The sequence below is a fragment of the Passer domesticus genome, chromosome 4, assembly GCF_036417665.1.
Source record: "Passer domesticus isolate bPasDom1 chromosome 4, bPasDom1.hap1, whole genome shotgun sequence".
NCBI lineage: Eukaryota > Metazoa > Chordata > Aves > Passeriformes > Passeridae > Passer > Passer domesticus.
The window spans coordinates 77,699,552-77,720,590 of NC_087477.1; the positions used below are offsets into that span (position 1 = coordinate 77,699,552).

The 21,039-nt window shown below is 40.2% G+C and overlaps 1 long non-coding RNA gene across 1 annotated transcript; it reads right to left on the minus strand.

Annotated features, from left to right (window-relative positions):
* Nucleotides 1-7,084: 7,084 nt before the first annotated feature.
* LOC135300123 (uncharacterized) lies at nucleotides 7,085-15,823 on the minus strand. The gene is made up of 5 exons (XR_010362005.1): nucleotides 15,629-15,823; nucleotides 14,520-14,582; nucleotides 12,028-12,148; nucleotides 10,168-11,167; nucleotides 7,085-7,515 (listed from the first exon to the last, which is right to left on the minus strand). It is a non-coding gene; the product is annotated as an uncharacterized LOC135300123 (long non-coding RNA).
* Nucleotides 15,824-21,039: the final 5,216 nt, after the last annotated feature.

The following is a 21,039-nucleotide window of genomic DNA, read 5'->3' on the forward strand; positions in this document are numbered from 1 at the left end:
TTACAGCATATTACAATATTTTTGTTGTTTCAAAACTGACATTTTCCACTAGTTGAAACTAACCCCCAATTCAGAGAACATCTCTTCTGCTCAGACTTGCCAAATCAAATTCCTTTTGCAAACTCAAAAGAATTATGTAATCTCCTTCTATATCCAATTTTCCTTCCTCTTGTTAACGTCCTCAGCAAGGCTCTAACAATGAGCTTTTCAGTGTTAACATTGTTTGACATGCACAATATGGCTCAGGCAGAACTGTCCCTTTTGCCTTGGCAGTCCTTCAAAGCCTGGGCTGTTCTGTGACTTAATGTAAAATTTAAGTCAAAATTAAATATGCCACTAAGTGTGCCTCACCTGATGGGCTAATGGTTTTGGGGCGTGGAATTCTTTCTCATGGTGTTTTCTCCTGCTTGATCTCAGGTTCTGAGATGTCACAGATCCCAGGATCCTCACTTAAATTTGAGTCTTTGAATTTGGCAAACTCACTGTGATACTAAAGGAAGATTCAGACTAAAACTGTGCAGAAGTAGTTCAGAAAGCAAGATAACAATATTCAGATTGTACTTTGTACAAAGGCTCTTTACTGCTTTCATAGGGAAGATGTGATTATTAACAATATTTTGCCTTACTTGAATATCTGCAATGCATCTCTTCAGCTCAAGACAGCTTTTTACATATGCAGGAAGTGGAGAAGTTGCTGAGTTCCTGGTTTGCTCACATCTCTTGACAAATATTCTGATTTATCCTTGGTCTTTTTTAATTGATCCACCACAACAGTGGAAATGCCTGAAATGGGATTTTTATGCTTAAGCAAGGATTTGAATTACTGAATGATGTAGAAAATGAGAAGAGTAAGACAACTGAGTAACATGGGGGGTGGACAAAAGTATGAGCAAGAGGAAGAAGGTGAAATGTGGTTTTTTTCAGAGATGGGAGAGCAAACAGAGAGCCTGAGGAAGAGTACCAAATATTAGAATTTTGCACTTGGAAGAGAAAATAAAGAAACCCCATGGGAAGAAGTAAAGGAAGGAGCTAGAGTTAGGGAAAGGTTAATTTTGCCTGAAGATTTCAAAGAGTTGTCCCAGAAGCAGATAGAACCTTGGCCAAACCAAAGGTTCTTGTACCAAATTAAAAGAAAATGCTCCTATCATGTACTAGGGACAGTCCATACTCCTTTGGGGACAATATGGTGCCATCCATAGCAGAACTGAAGGAGATGTGCTGTCCCTACTCTGAGAATGTCTCCTCCATATGAGCAGTGTTCTTCAACAAAACTGGTCTTTGCCTGCTGCCCAGGATGGTCAGGGGACCTTTCAGGAGTGTTGAATGAGTGCCCCTGACAGGAAAGGTAAATGCAGTTATTGTTATGAAGAATTGCACCAGGATTCAAGTGCAGTTGTCCAGCCTCAAGGAAACAATTTTGAATGAATTGCAGAATGACGTGCTGCTCCTTATCATTCAGGACATTATCATCAGCCAAGGAAATAACAAGCTCTTTTATCTTCTTCTTATGGACTCTGAAGTTATGATTGTGTTGTTTGGATGGTTATCTAAGGAGCAACAGTCAAGATTTCTTCTGTTTCCTAAGACTCAATCAACACAGAATTACTCCTGTAAATTTATAAGCTTTTGGGAAAAAAAAGTAATTCAGTCCTGACTTAATTCAATGTGTCCATTCTAGACGCTCTGCATGTTCAAATATATGCTCAGAACAACTGACTTAGAATGAAATTGCTCGTGCCTAGCCTTTGGCCATGTAAGTCTGCCACTGGCTGGAAGCATGGAAATGGCAATGCTGACCTTTTTTTTCCCCGTGTCCTCTACTACCATAATCTGCCATGCAGGGGGAATTCCATTTGCAGTTGCTGAGAACAGTCCCCATCAGGTAGCAAGAACTGGCTAATGAGCTATTTCATAATCTCCTCATTCACAGGCACCATCCCAGAGAGTGTGAGGAAATGCTTCTGATAAATTTTCCTCCTCAAATGCGTTGTTGATGAACACCTAATGGTACCTAGACACAAGACAGCTGATAAATGACAGTGGGCACTTTCAGATGCTGTTTCCATTTTTCAACATGGTACTTTTTCACTTTTTCAAAGGACTAAACAGGGACTTCCTAACCTTTGAAATGAAAAATACGGATACAGCAAAGTGGTGGATTTAACCTCTGAGCAAGTATGTGTTAATTTCAGTTCCTGAAAATGTGCTGCATTAAACTGTTCTTGACAGATTTTAATAGGAATTTTGGACATTGTACGTTAATAAATAAGTATTACTTTTGTGATTTTAAGTGAAGTGGTTTTCCTTAGTTGAGAAACCCTGACGCTTTCATTTGATTTATATGATGTTATGTTAAAAAAAGGTAGTAATGATACGTGTGTTATTCGTGTACTTGGAAGTCTCAAAGGATTTTAAATATATCTTGACATGTATGCTTATAAATTCTACCTAAGGTAGACATTTTGGCAAACTGGATGTGGAATTAATGTTCCTGAGACTTCCAAACACCATTGATCAAAAATACTTTCAAAATTCTCCAGAATGCCAAACTGATTTCTTTTGAACCCATTTGTGTGGTCAATGCACCATCTATCAAATTGTCTTCAGCTTGGAGTCATGCTCTGTGGGCCCAGACTGCATTTCATTGCAAATTCTTCACACCACAAAGGCTGGATTCCATCAGTTTGAGACGGAGCAGTTGAGTGTGAGTGTCTAATGAAGAAGTGAAATGTGAGCACAGAGCTCGTTGATTCCAAATGTGCATCTGTTTATGAGTTTCTCAGGGGTGAGTTTTTACACTCAATCCAAAGTGTGAAATGTAAAATCTTGTGCAAACAGAGTGTTTACTTTCACCAGTGAGCCACTTGGTCTTTGTGGGGTGGGTTTGGGAGTCTGTTTGGGAGAGGCAGAATCAAACACAGCAGTGGGCTGAAAGCAGGATTTTGGATTTGCTTCTCCCTCTGTGCATGGGCTTAACTCCTCTGGGACTTTTGCTACAAATCTCCTGGAACTGTTAATACTATGGACTGCTTTGGGCACAAAGATTAATTTCTCCTAACTATCTCTGTGTGCTGACAGCTACAAACGTGGCCTTCAGGTGAGGGTGTAATTCCAATGAGCATTGCTGCATCCTGGTCTACACAGCTGGCCCAAGTGGGGGCCTTGAAGGTTATTTACCTCAGGAAAACCAGATGACAACCTAGTATTTGACAGAAAGAATTACTCTGGATGCAGCAATAACAAAACAGAAGTCAGCGGCCTGTGGTTCCAAGTGCTTGCCAGGCCTTTTTCCATCCCAAAATGTGCCATTGATATCTGTCCAGGTGTGCTGTAAGGGCTTCCTCACCTACTGCCTTTTTGATGCTCTGCAGCTTTTGGAGACCAGTCTGTTACTGGCCCTGGCTGCTCATGTCCATATCACAGCATGTTCCCTCTGCAATTTAGGAATGATAGAGATTTAAATATTTGCAATAGGGTTTACTCAGACACACCTCTGCCCCCCAAGGTTGTTCTAGCTTCCACTGATCTGGCCAAATATCATTTAGACTTTCCTCTTGACTGATTATCTTTTCACCATGTGGAATGGGTCTTTCTGTCTCTGGTTGATCTCCTTTGTTTCTCCAAAATCTGCTCATTTTGGTTCATGGAGCTAGTTTCTTTCCAGTAAAACTGTTTCAGTCTCTGAAATGATACTCTTGGCTCTTGTGGCAGAAACCTGAAATAGTGCTGTGACACTTTTTTGGGTGACCCCACAGCATTCAGAGCCATCTTCCAAACTTTATTCAGCCTGTTCTTCCTCATAACTGCCCACACCAAGCAAAATACCTCTTCTAAAAGTTCACTGTTTGCATGTGTGAGAAACCTTCTATAAACTGAAAATTTCTTCTTCAGCAGAAATGAGCATTTTTTTCAGTTTTGTCATGTAGAAGGCTTGTTCAAGATCCACATTTTTGTGTTTCTTTTCAGGAACCACATATGAGAATTTATGAAGGACCTGAGTTTACCCAGCACTTTGGAAAGTGTTGTGATTTATTTTACTGTCTTTTTAGTGTTATTTTGGTTTGGTTTTTTTTTTTTTTTTCTATTCAAAGGAATGGAATATACTGTTCCCAGTCTTTTTTGGGAGGCTTGATGCACGTAACCAGATGAACTGCTATTGAACCTTACTATTACATGATCAGCTTGCTGGTACAGAGGCAAGCATGGAAATTCTAGATACACAGAATTTAATAAACCCGATGAAACACTTCGAATTCAAAGTTTAAAAGGCTCAGGGGCCATCTCCAATATTAGTGTACCTATGTTTGCCTGTTTCTTTGCAGAAGTACACATGCTAGTGCTCACATTGAGAGGACAGCGTTAACATATGAACAGAAAGGACTGGGAGCAGAATTAGATTTTTTTTTCTGGGAATAAATTTCTCAAGGAGAGCTTGTTTACTTTACCAGGCAGTGCCAAAGTCACATTTTCTCTATGATTTGAATGTAAAGTCAAAATCTCCACAGAAAACTGTGTGTTGAAAAACATTTGCAGAGCTGAATCTTCCGTAGAACCTTTGTTTTCTTTCTCTAAGAGGAGATTTTTTTTCTTCCCATTGGATTTCTTAGCAAATACCTGTTTAACCTAACTCATGCTTCTTTGCTCTCACTTTCCTATTGACAGCACACTTGCTTGGCCATCAGAGAGCAACAATGAAGATACAAATTCTTCTCAAAGACATTAGAAAGCTTTGTGGTGCTATCTAGATTTCAAGAAAATATCCTAACTCTGGCAGGCTTAGTTACCCAAACCTGATCCATGGGTCTCACAGATGGGACATGCTCCTTCCCCAAGCATTAAAAGTTGTCACTTTATTTCACTACAGGTCTTATTCTGATGTATTTTCCCCTTGTTTTGGGCATTTTCTATTTTTAAGACCAACACAATACAACAGACAGGGTGTCCCATATTCCTAAACATGAACAGGAGTCCCTTAGAGGGACTGTCTGTCCTTCAGGCTGAGTCGAACTCTGATGCCTTTTCAAGCCAGCTCCTTCCTGAAATTTTGTTTTCCTCTGTCCAGCTCCCTGGGTAGAAGAGAAGCTTCTGCTGAAGACACATGATGCTTTGTCTGGCCAGCCAGAGATAGATAATGGTCTTGGCCATGAAACAAAGAAATTTCATAACAATAACTTTTATCTGGTCCGTTCTCTAAATTGGCCACTCTTGCCAGTTTTTCTCTTCTCTCCTCTCTTTCTCTCTCTCACTTAAGAAAAGAAAAAGAAAAAAGACGCCAGAACTGAGCAGAATGGAGTTTCATTGTTTCCCTGTTAGCTCAGAAGAGCTGTGAGCCAAGTTTGATCCCTTTGCTGCAGACATTCCAGGGATGGAGCATCAAGGCTCATGGATACCATCTTCCAGCCTCTCTGCTTTCTCCTCCCACTGAGGGACTGTTGACTGGAAAGCAGGAGCACCACAGCAACTTATTCCATGTCCTGAGCTATCCTGGGCCTTTTTCCTGATTTAAGAGAAATGTTTGAGTTCAGGCAAGCATCCATATGTCAGAGTTTTGTATCTTAGTCTGAATCCAAGCCTGTGTAAACTGAGATTGCACAAGACTCCTTGGACATCCATCCTGTTAGTCAAGGTCTTCTCTCATGTTCCCCACCCAGCTGTAACTCCTTGCCTATCTTTTACCTCAAACAGATTCAGATGAATTTACAGGTAAAAAGTCGCTGTGTGCAGCAGCTTTCACAGTGCTCAGGGTGATTCTGTTCAGACATAAACCCCAACCAGTCTTTTGGGATGTGAGGCTGGCTGAGGTGTGTGTGCCTCCAGAAAAGCCTGACCCAGAGCTGACACATGCCTTCTGTCCCATTTGATCTTCACAAACAGAAGATCTTCACACTGGAGTAGGAAGAGCCACCAGCACCCTCTGAGTGAAATTCCTTTAGATAATATGAGTCCATCTTTCACTTATTTAGAAAGCTGTTTTTTTATTTTTTTGCTGTTTATTTCCAGTTCTGTGAGCACAAGGTCAGCTGAAGTGCATTATATATTCCAGTGAAAAAAGGTCTCCCAATTGGAATCAGAAGTTTTGTGATACATCATCTGTTGTTGCTCAGTGTTATGTCAAGTTGAAAGTCCCTCCACAGCTGAGTACCAGAATGTATGGCACCAGAACAGAGGTGAAAGAATCATCTTACAGGGCTTTTTTTCCCACTCTTCTGTCCTAAACTTCTAATACTGGCTGTAGTTAAAAAAAGGATACAATTTCACATTAATTATTATTTCATCTTAGTGCAGTTTTCTGCAGGATTTTTTTTTTTTTTCATGTGCAGATCAAAATTGTATTTATGTTAGCAGTTTTTCAATCTGCTCAGACACACTCATTCTGCCCCCAAAGACATGGTCATATTTCTGCCTTTTCTGGGAAACTGTGGAATTTTGACTCAGATTCTTTATAGAGGGCTCCAGCAATTGTTTAGATCTTGTTTTAATTATTTTCTGGCCATTGTTGAGCTGTGTGAGTACCTCCATTGTTTGTTCCAGTTTGATTGCAGATATCAGCTTATCTTTTCTCTTCTGGGAAACTTGATTCCTCTGGTGATATTTGCCTGCCTCATAGCCAATATTTCTGGTGTGCTAGATTGTTTTCACTGGAAGGAGAGATTGGTGACCTGCATTTCTTCAATGCAATCATGTTTCCTTGTGGAGAATGTTTGCAGAGACCTGCAGCAATGATGTAGGAGTCATTGTCTTTGTTCACAAAACCACGTTCCTTCTTGAGTAATTCCTAATTCCACCCCTTTTTGGTGGTTTTATTTGATATGTCTTCTTTGTGGTGTTTTCTGCCTGCCACTGGTTGTTTCTGTCACTTTTGTAGACACATCCAGGTCTGCCATGCTATTAGCAAAATTTTAAAGTGTTAATTCAGTTCCCAGCCAAACCACCAAAGACAGATCTATAAGACATGTAGATTAGTTACACAAGCAGTAACTTCTGTTGTTAAACAAAAGAGCTTTTTTCCCCTCTCCCTTTATCTTAAATAAAATGTTGCTACAAACCCATCATCTTCAGAGAGGTTTGGAAAGTCCATGTACCAAAGATAGTAGTACCCTTTGAGACTGAATCTTTCGGCTAAATAATGTAATATTTTGACTCCATCACAAGCCTTTATACAGACCTATTGGGTGGCTGATAGTGCCCAAGGTTTAATATGCCTGATTTTTCCCACCTGGAGAAACTGAAAAAGCAGTACTTAATTATTCAGCAGTCATAAAACTACAGATATTAGTGTCTATGAAGTGTATTTGGGTATTTCACTGTAATTAATCCAAACTGCAAAACTAAATTAATTAATCAGAATGGTGACAGGCCCACCTTTTATGTTATAAGCAAATATAACCCTTTTTTTTTTTCCTTCATTTTATTTGAGCTGGAGGAGACACTGCAAACTTCAGTGGTGGCCTCTTCTTTCTGAGCCTTCAAATCTTTCCTCAGCTGAGCTTGTGGGAAATCTGTTTGTCCATTCATCTGGAAGAGAAATATTTGAAGAAATCAGGTTTTGGCTACTGGTCCTTGCATGTCTTCCCCCCCCTTCCATAATGAACAGGTCTGCTCTGTTCAGGATATGCCAGATAATTATGCAGCTATCAAAGAGGAATTAGTTAATTTAGCCAGGCAACAGGAGAACAACAGTGTCATTAAATGAACAACTGTGGAAGTTTAGAAATTTGAAGTTGCACCTTTCCTTTAGTGAAAATGTGACTGTCTGTGAGGTAGGGAAACCAGGGGTGCTCCCTCAATAGTGTTTTCTCATATGCCAGCAAGAATAAAAATAATATATGGTTTATTTTCTAATGGCAATAGGAATTATATGAAGCTCTACATCTCTGTGCCGACCTGAGGGCTTGGACAGCTGTCTGCTGTCCTTGGCAGATCCTTGATTTTACAGAAAATGTGTGGTGTGCCTTCCCACCAGGTGTGTGGGGTGTCTGCTGACAGTGCTCACTGGGGTCAGCATGACCTGGGATGCTGCACATCCCTGCCCAATGGCCCCAAACAGGCTCTCTGTCCCTGCAGCTGATGGGTTCTGTGCTTTTACCTGACACGTCCTTGTCATGGTGAATCTCTGTAATCTTGACCCTTGTTTTCTGTCCAATCTGAACAGACATATTTTGCTCAGCTACAGAAATATGGAGGATGGTGTTTTGCCTCCAGTTCCTTGACAGCTCTGGTGGCACCCTTAATGCTCTTGAGGCTCTAAACTTCTTCTCTAACCTCTCTCCTCTCTCCTGTGTATATTTTAGATATACTTCCACCTATTTTTGTCCCAGATTTTCAGCTTTATGTCTTTTCCCTTTTTTAGGATGCTCTTTTTCACTGATCTGAAAACCTCTTCTTTCCCTCTGCTATTCTCTGTTGCTTCTTCAATCCCACAAGGACTCACTCACTTATTTGTTACTGGGATGTCTCTGAAAAATCTTTCTTTCTCCAGCATTATCTTTGAAGCAAACTGGCTCTGAACTATCACTGACTTTTCCCAAGGGGCCAGGATATATCCTTGAATTTCAGTCCATTTATTTCTCTCTCTTTCAGTGACATTTTTTGTCGTAACATCTCCCCAAACACAGATAAGTTTTTCTAAACTGCCTTCCCTAATTGTTTTCAGATATAAATTATCCATCTTAAAACTCACAAGTCATTATTAATTGAAGGAACTTTTGGCATGTAAAATATGATGTTTAAATGCTGAGAGGAATCTGGCAGAACATTACTGCCCTACCTTTCCAAATGTTGCAAGATATTCCTGGCTTATAGCATATTATATAACAGAGCCTTTAAACACAGATTATCTTTAGAAAGAGAGTCAGTGATTATTGTCAAACCACAGTGATGAATTAGCTGAAGCTGATGAGATGCATTTGCAAAAGGAGCTGACCAAGAGTAGTGAGAAGTAGTCAGCCTGTTTGGGGAATAACAATGTTCCTAAAGATAAGTAAACAATGCATGTGGTCCCACATTTATTGTTCTCTTGGAATGAATTTTCTGAACTTCAGAGTAAATAGAAACTCTATTTACATTATGGCTGTCTGCTTTTCATAGGGCTAACTGAGGACTTCTGCCTGTTAGTACAGCAAAACAATTGGCCCAAACTGGGGTCATGGCAAGATAAAATCAGCTTTCTATTGGAAATCCTGCCATACAAACAATTTCTGACTAGTGGAATGAGTGTTGCTCATGTTTTTCTAGGACTCTCACTGGCATCAGAAGACCTGTCCTGGGAGCAAAGCAAGAGGAAAAGACTTTTTATGCCTTGCTCATGTATTTTAAATAGATGCTATCTCTGAGCACTAAGATGTTAGACTTCATAAAGAATGTGTCTTGGATGAACATTCTCATGCTCTTGTAGGGATTTTGAGCACCTTAATCAGACTTAAAAAAATAGTTTCAGTTAATACTTTCCCCAGTTTCTTACTTTACTTATCATTACAGTCTCATGATTTCTGGAAGGAGTAAACTACAACCCACTTCTCCTGTGAATATATAATAATTCTACATTTTGTGAATATTTAATCTGCAGATTAAATATGAGTCCAGACAAAACTCCCATTCCTGTTGGTGAGATTTTGCCCTATTTGTAATTAGCAGCTTGCCAAAGAATGTGGTGGATTCTCAGTTGCTTATAGTCTTTAAATCAGACTGAATGTCTTTCCGAGAAAGATGCCCTGATTCAACCACAATTTATTGGAAATAATTTAGGAATTGCTGGGCAGCCTCCTCTGGGCTGTGCTTTGCAGATGTCAGAGAAGGTGACTGCAAAGTTTCCATATGATCTTAAAATCTACAAATACATGGCTGATCTGTGAAATACCATGGTTTTAAAGAAGTTTTTCTTTTTTTCATCTGGGATGTTTTAAGATCTTTGATGTGCTAATGATCCAAGTTGTCTGGCTAGATGATAAATCTCAGATGAAAGAAGTAGATGGTGAGTTAAAACTTCTTTCTCACCTCTGCCTGGGAGCTATGGCACATCTTAGTAACTTCCTTAATAAACAGTATGTGTTTCCAAGGGATTGGGCATGACTTTAATTGCAGCTCTGTAGGAAACTGTTTTTCTATTTCATGAAAGTGCTATTGATTTTTCAAAATGTTCTCATCTCCACATGGCTAAATTGTACCCACCTCACACCCCCTCCAACATAAAGCTGAAGGTTTAAGGCTCTGAGATTATAATGCCATGTCCTTGTTCTGGGTCAGCAGAGCAGGAGATTTGTATATTGTCTTCTGAGATGTTCTCAAAGAGCTGGGCTGGGGACTATGGGGTCTTCCCTGGAAAAATCCATCTTCTTGTTTTGAATAACAGTTCAATCCTGGATCACAAAATTTTCCCTGGAGAAACTGGACAGTTCTTTCTGATGAAAATGTCACATCTGACAATTTAATATTTCTTGACAGACACCTTCCTTCCCAAATATTAGAGTATACTGTCAGAAAATTCATGCTAAATCTACTAGCAATGACCACAAATAAAAGCTATGCTGGGATATAGAGATCACTGAAAGCCGTGGTGCTTCAAGAATCTCAAAAGCTTTGTGGACCACCAGAGATAACAGATTATAGCAAGTTTGAAGGCCAAGATGAAAACACTACTAAATACAATACAAATTGTGTCTTTTCCTTTAAGTGTTCAACAGTTTTTTAATCAGTATATTTATATATTTTGAAATAAGGATTTTCTGTCAATGCTAGTGTATACACAGGAGGGGAAAAAAAGGAAAAAAGAACAAAACTTTTTCTTCTCAAAATCAGATTTATTAAGTGTAAACAAATTTCGTTCCCAGTCTGTCTGAAGCTGGCAGTGCTAAATTTTACCTTTGCAGAAAGTATTTAATATAGTGTGTGTAAATATTATGTTAAAGGATTCATGTCCTGTTTTAAACAGTGGCAAAAAATTTCCTTTCAGCCTTTAAGTTTTCCACTAATTTATTTCATATTAAATCAGGGCAGGCTAAAAAACTGCTGATCAGATCTCTACTGAGCTTTATTGTAATGTAGTTTAAGTGGATGCAGACGGCTGGTTTTTCTTTTTCTTTATTTCTTCTTTTTTTTTCCTCTCCATGTCTGAAATATTATACAGTAGACTGAAGTTCTTGTGGCATTAACATGAGAGTCTCAAAATGGGCTGAAAAATAAATATTATAAAAATATGTCATCCAAATCAAATACTGTGTGAATAAGGGAAACTGGAGAGGTTACAACTGCAGTTCAAGGTTTAACATGCAAGGTACCTCAAAAGTTAGCTAAATACATTTCAGATGGATGTAAAATGCACAGGAAATGTGTTAAGTATCTTCTCTTGGTGAGATCTTGAGCGTGGCTCAAATAACACGCTCGGAGGTCAAGTTCCCACATAGTAACCTATGGGGTGATGGGAATGGGCTCAGATCCCCCTTTTCCTTAATCAACAGCATCCCCTTGGTAAAAAGGCCTGACAGTGCCCCATGATCATCCTCATGCTCATCAGCAATCAAAACTCCAAGGGTGCACAGGAGCCATACATGGAGCCTTTGGGTTTCCTTACACTAGGGCAAAAACTTTGGCTACTGACTGCTCATGGTGCTTAACTGTATAATTGTCTTAATTATGCTAAATTGCACTGTGTAGTCCCTTAACAATTTTGTGGGTTGGCAACAGTATTAAATGACAAAAATGACATTCATGTAGTCACAGAATTGCCTTGCAGAAGCATAAAAGTCAGAAAATACAGGAGGCTGCACAGGTTTCCCTTGAGGAGCCACCCTCACCACTGCCCACTCTGGCAGCTGCAGGAGACTTTAGCACAGGGGGTGATCATATTTTTGTAAAAAAATCTTAGCTTATGGAACAGCTCTAGCAAAATGCTGACTTTGAAATGTTCACTAAACAGTGAATGTTTGGGCACTCAATTCTCACCCCGTGGTTCACCTCAAAGGGCTGATGTTGGCTATCAGAACTTGACTGAAGCGGCTTCAGCTGGTTTGGAGTATAACTGTGAAATCTTACCATGACCATCACAGAGCTGGTCCAGTCCAATATTCCAGGACAATCTCCATGAGCAGATTATTTTCAGGGTGCAGTTCTGGTCATCCATTTGTCCCCATTCCTTTGCCAGGGACACAGACCCCTGAAACGAGTCTCAACTGTGAAAACTGAGGAAGAACTTGTTCAGTAATTCTGGGGACTAAAATCTCAATATTTTTAGCAAGTGCCTAGATTGTGACTCTGCTAAGACCTTCCGATTCACTGGTGTTGCAGTCCAGTTTCCTGCCTCTCCTACCCAAGGCAACAGAGCTGTCTGTGGCAGCCTCCTCATAGAGGTGGGCTCTTGCTCCCAGGAAAGGTGCAATTCCTCCCCCTTTTCCCAAAACATCAACCTGCTGCAATACCTCCAATGTGGTAAAGAGATTCCTTTCCCCTTGCACTTTTTGCAATATCATCATTTTTAATAGAAATACAACAATCACATTTAATAATGTAGAAAAAGTAAATTTACTGTTTCTACAGACATTTGGGCAGCAAGCTGTGAACTACAAATGTGGATTCTCTGTCATCCATAACTTTCCATAGGAATTATCAGAGACCTGCATTGTACAACCTTCAGGGAGCTTACAGGGAGTTACAGAACCAAGTGCTATCTTTTGTTTGAAGAAAATAACTGTTTGAAGAAAAGAAAAAAAAAATCTGCATTATTTAAACAAGCTTCAGTGTGAAATAATATCAGGAAGGAATAGAAAGGAGCTTGTTCTGGTGGAGTTTTCATGTTCGTGTTCTTTAAGGGGTTATGCAGGATCCTCTGCAGCTAGAAAGCTTATTGAATGTCTATTTTTAAAAAGATGCTTTTAAGTTATGTGTATGAAATAGCACGGCCACATCAATGAATCCCATCTAAAATATTAGTGAAGCATTTATGCTTGTTGTCCTAAAGTGCTGCTGAAATCCAGAGCAAGGCCCTTCTTGATTGACTACATCTGCCACTGAACCCATTTGTAGAAACCAGGAGTAATTTATATTATCTCAAAGTAATAACAACTGGTGGAGAAATATTTTTTCACATAACCGTCTGTGGAAAAACCAGTGCATTCCTCTTTTTGTACTCTGGGCTAACCTATAAATTAATTCCTTAGGTATTTATAAGGATAGCTCAGTGTGTGTGGGATTTGCTAATAAACCCTCCTAAGTTCTAGTTTGGGTTTCCTCTGGTGAGGTGAGCAGGCATATCCCAGCTAAGCCATCTGGACAGACCCTGCTCAGTCTGAAGAATTTGACACTCCTGTAAGGTTTAAGCGTTCCTAGAAAATTTTGGATTCCCTTACAAATTGTATTTACACTTTTTTAATAGTGTGAGTGTAGCCAAGATGGACTCTATCTGGAAGAGGTCTCCCATTTATCAACTGAATACTTACTCTTTGAGCAGCGAAGAGGGCAAACCCTAGAAAAGCAAAGAAAACCTTTTTGAAAGGAGGAAAGAGTGGTATTTTCTTAAGCTGGCATGCCTTCTTGCATTTGAAGTCATATCTTATAAAATATATGGCCAAAGTTCAACATGATGTGGTTTGAGCTTGGCTCCCTTTGGTAAATAAGAGTATGTATTCAGTGGATGAACCTTACTTTAATTCAAACCCAAATTCCCTCCAGACTCTGGGGAATTGATCTCCCAGGGTTATGACCAATTAAAGGAAAAAGGGGAGAGCTGTATGCAAAGTTCCAGGATCTGAGATTTTGGCTTAAGCACTTTTCTATCATGGACAAATCATTCCATATACAATCTCCAGAACCAACTAACAAATAATCTACAAAGATTTACAAAATATATATTGCAAAAAGGAATGCTCTGGTTTTATCTAGGACTTAGCATTCTAAAAATAACCCCAATCTGTCCTCCTGTGCTCACACTCAGTAGTGCTTCAAAATGCACTCAAATAAAACTTTGCAGTTAAAGAAATGTTTTCTCAGCCAGAATTATCTATAAGAAACTTGAGGAATTTTCTGGTGAATAAAATACTGCACTGCAAATATTTGCTCTGCTTTAACCTGGCACTGTTTCTGCTCTGAATCTATTCACAACCTGGGGGAAAAGACACATTATCATTTTGAGCTGTGTCTCAGTATTCCTGATCTAGTTTCTTCACAGAATATGTTACAGCAGCAATTATCTATAAAATTGCATGTGATACTTTGATAGAAGTATAACAGTGTGTCAGCTCTATTTCCTTGCAAAGTAACTTTGATGTGGACATAGAACTTAGTAAGTGCAGCTCATTTAAAGTCAGAAGCCTTTCTCTGGTCCCTGCGTTATTCAGCTTCCATATTAATGTGTCCACCCTGACAATTACTGCTGTCCAAAATGAAAATATAATTAAAAAGTGAAGTTACTTGTTGAAAAAATGGTTTACATCAAAGAACACATTGCTGCTGTGCATTGTAGGTATGGCTGGGGAGCCTTGCCAGAGTCCCAGGCAAAGCATCTCCATGCCTGATCTCACCTGCAGTTTTACCTGTTTGTGTTCCTTGGTTTGTGTGTCTCCTGCAGGCTGTGATTCCCTCTGGGCTCCTGGCAGCTGCAGAAGGATCAGCTATGGTCAGCCTCAACACCTGGGGCAGTGGGTAGTGAGGTGCACTTTGTTTTTTCCCTCTGGAAGGAGCAACCTTCAGCTCAAGACAGCAGAGGGTTACAGTCTGTGCTCTCTCTTGCCCTACCACTCTCAAAACATAATTTCAACGGGCTCAAAGTTTAATTTATTTGTTTACAAGAGATGTTCCCTTAAGGGAATGGGCTGGGTTCATATCTCACACCCTGCAAATGTGGAATAATGGATTTTGTCTTGGAAATCAGTTTATGCTGCTGCAATAAACCAGGAGTTGGCTACTGGGTTCTTTCCTATCATCATTTTAATTCCAGTACATACTCACATGTGCTCTGTAGTAAAATTAGATTTAAAAACATCTGGCAAACAAAACCATTACCAAATAAATGTTGCCCATTGGCCCTGAATTCACACTCAGGATATTGAAAACAAATGTTCTGGTGCTATTGAGATCTTGACATATTTGTGTTTAGCTTGTTGGGTCAGCTGAAATTGCTCGTGTTCACACTGATCCCTGATGAGAGATACTTTGAGTCACAGATTATTTAGACTATTCTCAGTATGGGGTACAACTCAAAGCTCCTTAGCAGCATGACTTTCATAACAATGATATAACCCAACAGCAGGTCCTCTGACCTGACAACATGCCCCCCACTTCCAGGGAATCTCTGTAGCTAAACAAAATATTTGTGAACTAGTGGGAAAACAGGAGTCACCTGTCATTAATCTGTCTTTATTTAAGGACAGACAGCACTCTGTGGCCTGTTTTGGTTTCCTGGCCTATTGTGTTAGGGTTTTCACAGAGTTGCTCAGAATCACAGAACAAGCTGAGTTGGAAGGGATCATCCAGTCCAGCTCCTGGCCCTGCACAGCACCATCCCCAGGAGTCCCACCCTGTGCCCCAGAGCATTGTCCAAGCACTCCTGAGCTCTGCCAGGCTGGGCTGTGAGCACTGCCCTGGGGAGCCTGCTCAGTGCCCAGCCACCCTCTGGGGGAAGAACCTTTTCCTGATATCCAACCTGAACCTCCCCTGGCACAGCTTCAGGCCATTCCTTGGGTCCTGTCAGTGTCACCAGAGAGCAGAGATCAGTGTCTGTCCCTCCTCTTCCCCTCACGAGGCAGCTGTATCTGCACTGAGGTCTCCTCTCTGTCCCCTCAGGCTGAACAGACCAAGTGCCCTCAGCCTCTCCTCACACGCTTCCCCTCAAGGCCCTTCACCATCCCTGTGCCCTCCTCTGGGCACTCTCTGATGGTTTAATGTTTTTCTTACATTGTGGCACCCAGAGCTGCCCCAGCACTGGAGGCGAGGCCGGCCCAGCCCCGAGCAGAGCGGGACAATCCCTCCCTTGCCCGGCTGGCCGTGCTGTCCCTGATGTCCCCAGGACAGGGATGTCCCTGCTGGCTGCCAGGGCACTGCTGGCTCAGGCTCAGCTTTCCACTGCCCAGGAGCCCCGGGTCCCTTTCCCTGGCACTGCTCCGCAGCCCCTCATTCCCCAGTCTGTCCGTACATCCAGGGCTGCTCCATCCCAGGTGCAGAATCCGGCACTTTCCCTGCTGAACCTCACATGGTTGGTGATTGCCAGCAAAATAGTGAGTTTATCTATCTATGGCATCTATTATCTATCTATGGCATTTTTTCCAGAAGGACACTATGAGAGATAGTATTAAAATCTTTACTGAAATCCAAAATTTTACATTGACTGGCTTCTCTTGTTTAACCAGATGTGTTACCTTGTCATGAAAGGCACTCAGGTTTGACAAGTAGAACTTCCCTCTCATGAAGTTGTGCTGGCTGTGACCAATGACTGCATTGTCCTTCTGGTGTCTCCCAGAATAATCTTCTCCATAACTTTACCAGGCACTGAAGTGACACAAACAGGCATGTAGATACTGGGGTTCCTTTCTTGCCTTTCTTTCACCAGCTTCCAATCAGTCAGAAGTCTTATTCTTCATATGTATCTCCCTCAATATGGTGCTTTGGAATTCCAAACACTGCTTAAAGTTGTCTGTACCCATTAGTATCTGGCTCTGTATTGTATTTTTGCCAGACACCTCTCACCTTTCTGGATGAGAGTCACAACAATTCTGGGTGTTGTTTGGTTTGGAGTTTTTGTCTTTATTAGAATAATTTCTCTATTCAGGACAGACTAAGTCAGTCTCAGTAGACTTGTAGGGGCCTTAACCCAAAAAAGAAAAACATTCAGCCTCAACCACTCATAATCAGTTTAGTGGATCCATTATTCTACCAGTACATGCAAATTTGGTCAAAATGAAACACTTCAGAAAATGTATTGATTTTGTCAGCAGTTTAGTTTAAGAAAATAAGAAGGGGAAAGAATTTCCGTTCTGTTGAAATGTGCTTTTTTTAAAATACTGCTATTTTGGGCTTGGTTTTGTTTCTGAGAAACTTTTCTTTGGCATTTTAACATTTTGTTGTTGGGTGTTCTTTTAACAAAATTGAAGTAAAAATCAGAAAAGAAATGGTTTTGTTGAATTCTGAAACATGCAGGTTTAATTTTGAAAGAAAATAACACATATCTAGTTCAGCAGCAATCAGAACTTGTTTCAGCAGAGATCTACTCTAAGCCAAAAAGCTTAACTAACATCCTGACCATCTCCCATCATCCAGCTCTGTCTGGGGAAAGTGGGACTGCAGGGGATTCAAATAACAAATTAACATGGAATCATTACGAGTAATTTAACTTTTGAAATGAGATCTTTCTGCATGAACAATAGATCCATCTTGAGCCCCCTTCTTTCCCACAACTGTCAAACATGCTTGTTTTTATGAGGCCTGGGATAAAACTCAGTTTGACTTCTCGATAACATCTTCTTTGTATCAAAGCAAGTGAATGTTTTCTGAAAAATTACTATGTGCATGCAAAACCCAAACTGATTTTTATGTCATATTTTTGTTTTCTCTATGAATGTCTCTTTTCTTCCCCTTTTATATCAAGATTTGTAGATTTTCAGTGTAAAAGATTTCATCTAGAAAACTCATATCAAAGAAAACATGGGTTTTTTAAAATTAAAATCTGCTGATGTTGACAACATTTGATGACTTCTGACTGATCATTCCTAACTGATCAGTTATAATTAAAGCATTTGATAATTTTTTCAGACTCCACTGGGGAAAGTAGGCAGTCATATCAGCAATAATGGAAAGCACATATCTAATTTTTCTTATACTAACACAATAAAATCGGTCATTAATTATAATGTTAGACGAAGATAGTTTTATTATTCTTAGTAACATGACAGAGTGTGGGAAGCTAAAGGACAGAAAAAATGACTATATGAGAAGAGTTTGGTGTCCTTAAAGTTCAAAAATGTCATAATTAGGAAAGTCCAGCAAGAACAAGGTGGTTGCATGTCATCCCATTAACGAGCAATTAAAGTGTAGTCACATGGATGTAAATGAGTATGATTAGGAGTGAAAACTTACCATGCCCCAGAAAGAATTTTGTTTCAATTCATAAAGGAACTGGTTGTTTAATTATGAACACACAGAGGATCAGAGTCACAATCAGATTCACTACGTATTTTAATTCATGAATCAAGCTTTTGTGTAACTGCAAAAAAGAAGAAGTTGTGATTTAATTAGTGGCATGAGAGTTGGACAACCCGATCTCATTAGGACTAATCACTTTGCAGGAAGCGCCGGGCGCCGTCTCGCACAGCATCTCCCAGAAATGATCACTATTCTGCAGGACTGAGCTCCGTGTTTAATGCCACTGTTGAAGGAAACCATCATTAGCTGTGTCAGGGAGGACAAAATGGGGACAGAAGGTTGCTATTCTCGAAGTGAGTGTGGCAATACAACCTCTCACAGCTTCCTCTTGCCCATTAATCTCAAGATTTGCCATCTCCTCCAGCACAGGCTTGAAGAACAAACTGGATTTTGTTAAGATGTGAAATAACAGAGGAAAACTCCAAACAAACAAGGAAGTTGGGCAGGAAGGAGTCAGATTTGGAGAAGGTGATGCACAGATGTTTTCAGGAGTTAATAAATCCACATGGGAGCAGCCATCAAAAGAATCATGCAGGGCAACAGAGGGTGCCATTGTGCCACTGTGCTACTGGTGTATGCCTTGGTAGGGATGGTTTCCCTCCCAGATCTAGTAAATAAAAACCAATCATATATATATTTATTTATATATATGATATTAATAGCATATATTTATTTATAAATATTTCAAAAATCTCTTTCATGGCAATACAGGCAGGAGGGTATCACATGTTTTCACATAAATATATGTAGATATATATGTACAAATAAATAAATATATTTTTGAGGGTGTGAATAAATATAAAAAAAGCTTGAGTTCTAGGTAGGCTATGATGAATGTCTTCAGAACACATTCTTTCCTAGCTTAATCTGCAATCCACCCTCTAATTTCTTGATCTGGCAACATACAGGCTCCCAGCTGAGCCCTGTCCCTTCCCCTCTCACAAGTGCTTTGTCATTGGAATTCTTTCCCCACAAATCTACTCTGGCTCGTGGTCTATCAGATCAAAGTACTCAGTCATTGACAGCATTTGTTTATAGTAAAAAATGCCATAGCTTCATATCCAGATTTAGCCCGTCTCTCTGTGCTGTCGAAAAGGGACATTTTTAGATATCAATGCTCATTCCTGGTTCTCAAGTTATCAGAATTTACAGTTGTAATGTTCTTGTGAACAGAGTAGGCTATTTTTGGTCAGAATGGAGGCACGTGGTAGACCAAAGCAATTAGGGCCCCTTACTTTATTAACAGGACGGTAAAAAATAGTCCTAATTAAATATTTTTCAGCTCTCCTAAACATTCCTAAAATAGCCCATTCTGCAAGGGAAGGGGCACCAGCAGAGGGTGTGACAGGGCGGTGCGGGTCTCATGGCACTCCTCTGGCTGTCTGCATAATTCACAGCACTTGTTATGTGCCCAGCCCAACATTCATCTGACAAAACCCTCTCCCCCCTGCCGTGTGCTCCTTACCCACGTCCCAGACAGGCACTTGCACACTCCATTTGGGATTTGCTTCACGCGGCAGGAGACGCTCAGGGAGTAAAATCACCAACGCCCTTTAGATCGCTGCAAAGCAGGTCAAGGTCTTAAAAGCTTAAGAGGAGAAGCTGAGCCCTGCAAATGTTGGTGTAAAAGCTCCATTGTACAAACAAGAGCCGCGTTCCAAGGATGCTGTCACCTTGGATTTCACTAAAAAAAACACCCCCCGCTCCTTTACAACTGCTGAACTATTTAGACTGTGAATCCTCAGGACAGGCAACCTTTATTTTGAACCTGGTGATCCTCCAGGGCTCACAATCCCTTCTCCCACCAGGGCACAGACTTAGGTACAATTTGTGTTGCTGCAATGCTGATCTGAACATGAGTTTTGGGTTCTGTCTGTGTTTGGAAGACAATAAAGACCCAGCAAATGACAGGTCCCAGTTGTTGTTTATGGAATATATATATATATATATATATATATACATATATATATATATATATTCAATATAGTTTTTTGAGCTTTTAGAGGGAACAACAATGAGATCAGCTAAGCTCCTAAGTAGTTTAGGAGCACTGAAGTTTTGACCCCAGAAGACTTTTTTTTTAGAATGCATGTTTTAGGAATAAAACCATGCAAGTTATTCTTGCTCTAAAAAGGGTATCTCATCACAGTGCCATCAATAACAATGGACTGAAAGCCATGCACAGTATTTCAGTGAAAATCAACATGAATAACCCTACATCAGAAAAATAACATGGCTCTTTTTGTATAGACTGATTTGGAATTACTTCTTCCTCTTGAGTTTTGCTTTGAAGATGAAGAGGATCAGGTCTGCTATAAAACTGTCTCATGGAAAATAAAGTAGAATTTTTCAGTTTGAAAAGGTCCAAAATATATGTAAGAAGGACCCCAAAATGTCAATGGTTTGGAGGTAGAGAGGAACACTTCCGGTCCTATGGTGAATGTCCTAAAGAGGACTGAAAATTTCCAAACTTGAAAAATACAGAGGTTTTTGAACACAAATTAGAGTGATTAATTTCTAAGCAGCAAAAATGTCAATGTTACTGGGGAAGCCAGAAGAGAAAGAACAAGGTTTCTTTTCCCACCATATGCCAAACACCAGTATCTGGAAGATGAACTGTAAACCCAAACCCTAAGCTCCTGTGGAACAGTCTCTGATTGCCAGGACAAAACAGAAAGTAGCATTTGGCTGCAAAGCCCACCCTGGAAGTGTTCAAAGCCAGGTTGGAAGGGGCTTTGAGCAAACTGATCTGATACAAGGTGTGGCTGGGGGTGTGGAACTAGATAGTCTTGAAGGTCCCTTCCAACAAAAAACATTCTGTGATCCTATGAAGTAGGTTGTGGAGAATGTTCACCCACATTGCTTCCTTTGCCACCAAGCACTGGTGGGTTGGGTCAATCAACAAACTGACCACTGCCA